This window comes from Tribolium castaneum, unplaced genomic scaffold, assembly GCF_031307605.1.
Source record: "Tribolium castaneum strain GA2 unplaced genomic scaffold, icTriCast1.1 ptg000096l, whole genome shotgun sequence".
In the NCBI taxonomy this organism is placed as follows: domain Eukaryota; kingdom Metazoa; phylum Arthropoda; class Insecta; order Coleoptera; family Tenebrionidae; genus Tribolium; species Tribolium castaneum.
The window spans coordinates 12,501-22,500 of record NW_026986693.1 but is presented as its reverse complement, the minus strand read 5'-3'; the positions used below and the strand labels follow the sequence as shown (position 1 = coordinate 22,500).

Below are 10,000 nucleotides of genomic sequence, written 5' to 3'. Positions count from 1 at the left end.
ATCGATTTGCACGTCAGAATCGCTACGGACCTCCATCAGGGTTTCCCCTGACTTCGTCCTGACCAGGCATAGTTCACCATCTTTCGGGTCCCAGCGTGTACGCTCTTGGTGCGCCTCTTCTCGCAATGAGAATGAGACGCCCCGGGAGTGCGGGGCGACAGCCGTAACGGCCGCCCATCTTCCCTTAGTCCGTGCAAGACGAACTTTCACTTTCATTGCGCCTTTAGGTTTAGTCATGTCCCAATGACTCGCGCACATGCTAGACTCCTTGGTCCGTGTTTCAAGACGGGTCCTGAAAGTACCCAAAGCTATAGCGTCGCAGATCGGCGTTTCAACCGAGTCTGTCCGAGAACTCATTGGCGAACAGCCATTCGTAGACAGAACCGACACCAGGTGCGATTACCGTCATAAACGAACGCGCTTGCCAATGGTCGGACGCTAACTGTGTAGCGGCCCGGCGCCATATGCATACCTTCGAGCGAGTCGACCGGGAAACACCGCGGGTTCGTCCGAAACGGCGAACCGTTCGAACGGGCTCCACCGCGGGCCTTAGATCGACACCCAAAGGATCGCGACGTCCTACTGGGGGAGAAGTGCACGCGTTCGACTTCGGTTCGCATAAACAAAAGGCGCGAACGACGCGTACGCCGTTCGTCGCACGATCATTTAGCGCCGCTATCGAGTCACGCTGAATCTCCCCTTTCGACCTTTCGGGTTTCTCAGGTTTACCCCTGAACGGTTTCACGTACTATTGAACTCTCTCTTCAAAGTTCTTTTCAACTTTCCCTCACGGTACTTGTTCGCTATCGGTCTCGTGGTCATATTTAGCCTTAGATGGAGTTTACCACCCACTTAGGGCTGCACTCTCAAGCAACCCGACTCTGAGGAGAGATCCTCCCGTTATCGGCAACGGTCACTACGGGCCTGGCACCCTCTATGGGCTGTGGCCCCGTTCAAGATGGACTTGGACGCGTCGCACAATCTCGGGATGACGGATCCTCCCTAACACCACATTTCCCGGCGTCCGGTTTCGGCCGCGGGATTCAGTGCTGGGCTTTTTCCTGTTCGCTCGCCGCTACTAAGGAAATCCTAGTTAGTTTCTTTTCCTCCGCTTAATAATATGCTTAAATTCAGCGGGTAGTCTCACCTGCTCTGAGGTCGCAAATATAAATTTGCCTTTATTTTGTCAGACGATAATTACACGTATTCCGTTTATATGGCTGCCTCCAAACAATTTCAAACATCGATCTGACGTCGTTGCGAGAATGTTGTTGTTGTTAATTATAGTGCATAAAATATGCATATAAACAACTTTAACGTCTCGGACACGACGATCGCTTCGTTCGAAATTTAAGCGTTGTGGCTGCTTTTTAATATCGGACGTGCTACGTCTAAACCAACTTGTACCAACAAACTAATAAGAATGTCAGCCGCTATTGCGTTTTAGGATGCCGCGTTATTTTTTATATTGTTTTTATTGTTGTCTACGTTGCATAATATTTTATTATGACAACCGACAATCAATTAACAATTATAGTAACGCGTCATATTTGCACCCAACACGCTCCGACGTAATTGTCTACACAACATTGTGCGCTGTGTTTAAGACAAAAACCGAGCAGTCTTTGAAATTGACACGACCCTCAGCCAGGAGTGGTCCGGGAACAGTATATCCGAGGACCGCAATGTGCGTTCGAAATGTCGATGTTCATGTGTCCTGCAGTTCACAAGTTGACGCGCAATTAGCTGCGTTCTTCATCGACCCACGAGCCAAGTGATCCACCGTTCAGGGTAATCTTTTCAAACAAATTTAAAATATTATTACATAACGCACCGTTCCACATCGAAATCGTTTCATCATCACACAACAACAAAAATAACTACTTAAGGTTATTACAATTGTGATGTATATGTGAGAAACGGACCAATCGAAAGAAACGTTCGGCGTTATATTTTATAATATTTTATTTAATTAAAGTGGCATTTGTTTCTACTTATCGAAAAGAGTATGCAGTTATAGTTTAAGTTTACATAAAGAATAACCCGATGATATTAACGTTTTATAAATACGTATATATATCTATTAGGTTTTTTTTCTCTATCAACTTTGTCTATAAAACTCTGCTCCTTTTGCGATAAGCATTATGTATATTTATTAAATAGAAAATATGTCGAAAAACCAGACGTTTTCTTCAAACAAACGCCACAGCTACAAACTTAATCACAACAATATTTACCAAACAATACAATTGTAGGGTGTTTTGTGTGATACGTCGTTTGGTGGGCATTCTAAGAACGTCCGTCGACATAAAAACGAATCAAAAGAAAAGCACAGGCAGTGCAAAACGTTCCTTCGTCAGTCGGGCGTATATCATTTAAAACCCACAGAATCTAAAAAAGTTAATAAACTTTTTTATTTAGATTCCTACGGTTCGTCGCGTCGTTAAAGTAAATTATTACTTCGACGCATGCGGAACCCAGGTACCCGAAAACCGTAAGCCTAAGCGTTTTTTTCCAAACATCACTCACTATCGATAAAGTAAATTGATTTTATGTATTTATAAATGTGCGTTTGTATGTATAGTAGTATAGTAGTAGTATATTTTGTTATTGGTTGTTTCGAGCTTTTTATTGTTATAAAACGTTTTTGTAGTCTTGTACATAAAGTACAGACGAATAGACAGCCCCTTTTATTTATTAATAAACTCCAACCATTTACAAATTAAATTACAACTACAACATCTCTTTTACACATTAATTATACACCATCTTTATTTTCTTTTTTCCGAAGCGAATACGATGAAGAAAATACGCAAAGACTGGCTTACAAAACCGTAAGCCTAAGCGTTTATTTTTCAAACATCACTCACCATCGGTAAAGTAAAATGATGGTATGTATAAATGTGTATTTGTATGTACAGTAGCGTAATAATTTTGTTGTTGGTTGTTTCGAGTTTATTTATTATTATGGTTTGTATGTATAAAGTTTTAGTCTTGTACATAAAGTACAGACGAATAGACAGCCCCTTTTATTTATTAATAAACTCCAACCATTTACAAATTAAATTACAACTACAACATCTCTTTTACACATTAATTATACACCATCTTTATTTTCTTTTTTCCGAAGCGAATACGATGAAGAAAATACGCAAAGACTGGCTTACAAAACCGTAAGCCTAAGCGTTTATTTTTCAAACATCACTCACCATCGGTTAAGTAAAATGATGGTATGTATAAATGTGTATTTGTATGTACAGTAGCGTATTAATTTTGTTGTTGGTTGTTTCGAGTTTATTTATTATTATGGTTTGTATGTATAAAGTTTTAGTCGTGTACATAAAGTACGATCGTATTGGCAGACACCATTATTATTCATTCATTCATTCTTGTTTGTTATTATAAATAACTCCAACCATATACAAATACTACAACAACAACAACAACATCTCTTGCACATTAATTATACACCACCACTGTGTATTAGTACTTTTTTTCGAAGCGAATACGATGATGGAAATACGCTAAGACCGGCACTGCGAAAGCAATAATAAAACGTTAGCACATAACCATCTTTCGACAATATTGATTCGTGTTAATGTTCGAAAAAATTCTTTGAAAACGTCGTTTACGGCACGTTTACAATCGATTTATAAAATAAATCGAAAAACGTAACAACAGATCCGCTTAATGCAAGACGACCCGTTGTTGCTTTTCCGTTCGACGCATAATAAAGAATTTTGTATGAGAATTGATCATCATACGAATAGTGTATGTATGTGTGTTTTTTGTTGATCAGCACAGACAAAATGTGTGTGTATGTGTGACAACTAAACAACAACATTTACACGTTAATGATCCTTCCGCAGGTTCACCTACGGAAACCTTGTTACGACTTTTACTTCCTCTAAATGATCAAGTTTGGTCATCTTCCCAGCAACATCGGCAACGTCGAAACGCCACCGCGCACCGGTCCGAAGACCTCACTAAATCATTCAATCGGTAGTAGCGACGGGCGGTGTGTACAAAGGGCAGGGACGTAATCAACGCGAGCTTATGACTCGCGCTTACTGGGAATTCCTCGTTCATGGGGAACAATTGCAAGCCCCAATCCCTAGCACGAAGGAGGTTCAGCGGGTTACCCGGACCGCTCGGTCAGGGAGGACACGCTGATTCCTTCAGTGTAGCGCGCGTGCGGCCCAGAACATCTAAGGGCATCACAGACCTGTTATTGCTCAATCTCGTGCGGCTAGAAGCCGCCTGTCCCTCTAAGAAGAATTGTTTGTACGCCGACAGTAAAAACCGCACATAGAGACCGGGCGAACCCGGCTCCAGCCGGCATTTGGGATGTCGAAATACGCCTATTTAGCAGGCTAGAGTCTCGTTCGTTATCGGAATTAACCAGACAAATCGCTCCACCAACTAAGAACGGCCATGCACCACCACCCACCGAATCAAGAAAGAGCTCTCAATCTGTCAATCCTTCCGGTGTCCGGGCCTGGTGAGGTTTCCCGTGTTGAGTCAAATTAAGCCGCAGGCTCCACTCCTGGTGGTGCCCTTCCGTCAATTCCTTTAAGTTTCAGCTTTGCAACCATACTTCCCCCGGAACCCAAAAGCTTTGGTTTCCCGGAAGCTGCCCGCCGAGTCATCGGAGGAACGTCGGCGGATCGCTAGCTGGCATCGTTTATGGTTAGAACTAGGGCGGTATCTGATCGCCTTCGAACCTCTAACTTTCGTTCTTGATCAATGAAAGCGTTTTTGGCAAATGCTTTCGCTTCTGTCCGTCTTGCGACGATCCAAGAATTTCACCTCTAACGTCGCAATACGAATGCCCCCATCCGTTCCTATTAATCATTACCTCGGGGTTCCGAAAACCAACAAAATAGAACCGAGGTCCTATTCCATTATTCCATGCACACAGTATTCAGGCGAAGTTTTAGCCTGCTTTAAGCACTCTAATTTGTTCAAAGTAAACGTGCCGGCCCACCTCGACACTCAATGAAGAGCACCGCGGCGGGATTGAGTTGGGCCGCCCTCTCGAGCTAAGCCCACCGGCAGGACGTCCCGCGAAACGCCAGTTAACACCGCGAACGATGAACCGGCGGCGCGGGACACAAATTCGACTACGAGCTTTTTAACCGCAACAACTTTAATATACGCTATTGGAGCTGGAATTACCGCGGCTGCTGGCACCAGACTTGCCCTCCAATTGATCCTCGTTAAAGGGTTTAGAGTGTACTCATTCCGATTACGGGGCCTCGGATGAGTCCCGTATCGTTATTTTTCGTCACTACCTCCCCGTGCCGGGAGTGGGTAATTTGCGCGCCTGCTGCCTTCCTTGGATGTGTAGCCGTTTCTCAGGCTCCCTCTCCGGAATCGAACCCTGATTCCCCGTAACCCGTTACAACCATGGTAGGCGCAGAACCTACCATCGACAGTTGATAAGGCAGACATTTGAAAGATGCGTCGCCGGTGCGAGACCGTGCGATCAGCGTAAAGTTATTCAGATTCACCAAGTTGTACGATGACGGCGAAACCGCCACCGATTGGGTTTTGATCTAATAAAAGCGCTCCTTCCGTCTCCGGTCGGAGCTCTGTTTGCATGTATTAGCTCTAGATTACCAACAGTTATCCAAGTAAATGTGGGTACGATCTAAGGAACCATAACTGATTTAATGAGCCTTTCGCGGTTTCACCTTAATTTGGCTTGTACTGAGACATGCATGGCTTAATCTTTGAGACATGCATATGACTACTGGCAGGGATCAACCAGGGAACTGTGTTTTGTGTTTTTTGAGACAGACGAGAGAATAAAATACTCATCATCATCGTTTATAAAGATGAAAGAATATGCGCGTTGTGTGCGAAACAATCTAACATATAAGAAAGTAACGCCACGCTGTTTCTTCTTTCTCTTCGTACGATATAGAGATAAATGTATTCGTCATCATCGTCGTCGTAGTCGTTAAACACCACAACACATATATCGGTCAATAAAGGCATAATAATAATATTTATAATATTATTTTTTACCTTTGCCGATTTAAAAGTTCAAACATTCTCTTCACTCTTCGCAAGATTGAATGCGACGTGAATTTATGAAATTCTTTCGAATCCATAAACGTTACGAATATTATATAAATATTCTCGCTCGGATATTAGAGAGTTGACGCATTTATTATTTTTGTTTGTTTAAAATCACAAACATTTGTTAGTTCAACAAAGTTTGATTGCATAAGGACCGCCAACGTAAGAGAATACGTTTTGCCGCATCCGCAATCTCGCTGTGGGAACTGGGGCGAGCCCACAAAATCACAAAATAAAGGCAATCTCGCAAGCAAAGCCCTATTCGAATTCGATAGCGGAAATGTGCGATAAACGTCGATAAATTGGAAGCAAATGCAGAACGTATACATAATCGGTCGTTTTGTCGTCGTCATTTATGATAAACTTCGACTAAAACCGTTACACCGTTCATATCGCCTCACTCAACGCATCGACACACACCCACTACCATATGTATACCAGCGCGACACCGATCGAGGCAGCCGCTCGGTATTGGATGTGCGCACCGCTCCACTGACATAGCTCCACAGGCGACGTCTACCGAAGCGCACAGCTCTATAACTATAAGGCATACACACAAAAGGGAGAAAATATTTTAAATATTGATAATATTAAAAAGTCATATTTTATATTAAACCATTATAAAATTTAATTATAAAAAACGTTTGTTTTAAAAAAATAATTAATTAATAAAAACAAAATTATTTTAAGCGCCGTACTTCGTAAACGTCGTACTTCGTTCGTCGTATGTGCAAAGTCAAATGAATGCTGTAGTTAGTCGCAGTTGGAACGTCTGAATGTCGTACAACGTAACAATAATTTTGAGTGCCCTAATGTGTAGACGTCGTACTTCGCGAACGTCGCACTTCGTAAACGACGTACTTCGTGAACGTCGCACTTCGTAAACGACGTACTTCGTGAACCGTCGCACTTCGTAACGACGTACTTCGTAAACGTCGCACTTCGTAAACGACGTACTTCGTGAACGTCGTACTTCGTAAAGGTTATGCAATATTAATACACATTTGCTGTATTGCAAGTTGCATTTTAATAAATATTATGCATTTTTATGTTTTAATTTAATATCTAGGCCAAAAATACTATGTTTATTTAATTGTTAAATGTGTACGTTTATTTATAGATACGTAATTTACATAAAAATTTGTTTTTTTTTTTATTATATGCAAACTACAAATAAAACATTTAATATTTTTCAACGTCGTACTTCGTGTAAGTTATGCAATATTGATACAAATTTAGTGTATTGCGGGGTCGCAATAATATTAATTTATATTTGAACGTAGTACTTCCTCGTGAAGGTTATGCAACATCAGTACACATTAAGTGTATTGCAGGTTGCATTATTATTAATTTATGTTTTCTCACTTTTTACCTTCATATAAAAAAAAATTTAATATTTTTGGACGTCGTACTTCGTAACAGTTATGCAATATTGATGCACATCTGTTGTGCTTGCGGTTGCATTTTATAAATTTAATGTATTCTTATGAATTTACTTTAATGTCTAGGCAAAAAAACACTTTTGATTAGTTGCTGAATGTTTACATTTATTTACAGATACGTTAATTTGCAAAAAATTTGCTGGTTTTTTTATTATATACAACACAAATAAAATTCTTTAATATTCTTTGAACGTCGTACTTCGTGTAGGTTATGCAATATTGCTACAAATTTAGTGTATTGCGGGTAATATTAATTTATATTTGAACGTAGTACTTCGTGAAGGTTATGCAAGATCAGTACATATTAAGTGTATTGCAGGTTGCATTATTATTAATTTATGTTTTCTCACTTTTAACCTCAATATAAAAAAAAATTAATATTTTTGGACGTCGTACTTCGTGAAGGTTATGCAATATTAATGCACATCTAGTGTGCTGCGGGTTGCATTTTATAAATTTAATGTATTTTTATGTTTTACTTTAATATCTAGGCAAAAAAAAACAATTTTGATTAGTTGCTAAATGTTTACATTTATTTACAGATACGTAATTTGCAAAAAAATTTGCTGTTTTTTTCATTATATACAACACAAATAAAATTCTTTAGTATTCTTGAACGTCGTACTTCGTGTAGGTTATGCAATTTTAATACACAATTAGTGTATTGTGGGTTGCATTATTATTATTTATTGTTTACGTTTTACTTCATCACTTTGTGAACGTCGTACTTCGTTTGTACTATGAACGCTGCATTTCGTCGCAGTCGGCAGCACGTGCGAATAAACGTCGTACAAGAAAATCACGATTTTGAGTGCCGTACTTCGCAAACGTCGTACTTCGTCTATACTATGTACAAAGTCAAGTGAACGCTAAACCTCGTCGCAGTCGACAGCAAGTGCAAATAAACGTCGTACAAGAAAATCATGATTTTGAGTGCCGTACTTCGCAAACGTCGTACTTCGTCTGTACTATGTACAAAGTCAATTGAACGCTGTACTTCGTCGCAGTCGGAAGCAACTGCAAGTAAACGTCTTACAAGAAAATCATGATTTTGAGTGCCGTACTTCGCAAACGTCGTACTTCGTCTGTACTATGTACAAAGTCAATTGAACGCTGTACTTCGTCGCAGTCGGAAGCAACTGCAAATAAACGTCTTACAAGAAAATCATGATTTTGAGTGCCGTACTTCGCAAACGTCGTACTTCGTCTGTACTATGTACAAAGTCAATTGAACGCTGTACTTCGTCGCAGTCGGAAGCAACTGCAAATAAACGTCTTACAAGAAAATCATGATTTTGAGTGCCGTACTTCGCAAACGTCGTACTTCGTCTGTACTATGCACAAAGTCAATTGAACGCTGTACTCCGTCGCAGTCGGCAGCACGTGCAAATAAACGTCGTACAAGAAAATCACGATTTTGAGTGCCGTACTTCGAAAACGTCGTACTTCGTCTGTACTATGTACAAAGTCAAATGAACGCTTAACTTCGTCGCAGTCGACAGCACGTGCAAATAAACGTCGTACAAGAAAATCACGATTTTGAGTGCCGTACTTCGCAAACGTCGTACTTCGTCTGTACTATGTACAAAGTCAATTGAACGCTGTACTCCGTCGCAGTCGGCAGGACGTGCAAATAAACGTCGTACATGAAAATCACGATTTTGAGTGCCGTACTTCGCAAACGTCGTACTTCGTCTGTACTATGTACAAAGTCAATTGAACGCTGTACTTCGTCGCAGTCGGAAGCAACTGCAAGTAAACGTCTTACAAGAAAATCATGATTTTGAGTGCCGTACTTCGCAAACGTCGTACTTCGTCTGTACTATGTACAAAGTCAATTGAACGCTGTACTTCGTCGCAGTCGGAAGCAACTGCAAATAAACGTCTTACAAGAAAATCATGATTTTGAGTGCCGTACTTCGCAAACGTCGTACTTCGTCTGTACTATGTACAAAGTCAATTGAACGCTGTACTTCGTCGCAGTCGGAAGCAACTGCAAATAAACGTCTTACAAGAAAATCATGATTTTGAGTGCCGTACTTCGCAAACGTCGTACTTCGTCTGTACTATGCACAAAGTCAATTGAACGCTGTACTCCGTCGCAGTCGGCAGCACGTGCAAATAAACGTCGTACAAGAAAATCACGATTTTGAGTGCCGTACTTCGAAAACGTCGTACTTCGTCTGTACTATGTACAAAGTCAAATGAACGCTTAACTTCGTCGCAGTCGACAGCACGTGCAAATAAACGTCGTACAAGAAAATCACGATTTTGAGTGCCGTACTTCGCAAACGTCGTACTTCGTCTGTACTATGTACAAAGTCAATTGAACGCTGTACTCCGTCGCAGTCGGCAGGACGTGCAAATAAACGTCGTACATGAAAATCACGATTTTGAGTGCCGTACTTCGCAAACGTCGTACTTCGTCTGTACTATGTACAAAGTCAAATGAACGCTGCATTTCGTCGCAG

At 41.0% G+C, this 10,000-nt stretch overlaps 2 non-coding genes and 1 pseudogene across 2 annotated transcripts; all 3 read right to left on the bottom strand.

Annotated features, from left to right (window-relative positions):
• Positions 1–1,161, bottom strand: part of LOC135267797 (large subunit ribosomal RNA) — an 8,185-nt pseudogene extending 7,024 nt beyond the window's left edge.
• Positions 1,162–1,637: 476 nt separating this feature from the next.
• On the bottom strand, positions 1,638–1,794 carry LOC135267795 (5.8S ribosomal RNA). Its single transcript, XR_010336168.1, has one exon. It is a non-coding gene; the product is annotated as a 5.8S ribosomal RNA (ribosomal RNA).
• Positions 1,795–3,852: 2,058 nt separating this feature from the next.
• Positions 3,853–5,776, bottom strand: LOC135267801 (small subunit ribosomal RNA). Its single transcript, XR_010336173.1, has one exon. It is a non-coding gene; the product is annotated as a small subunit ribosomal RNA (ribosomal RNA).
• Between the last annotated feature and the right edge of the window lie 4,224 nt (positions 5,777–10,000).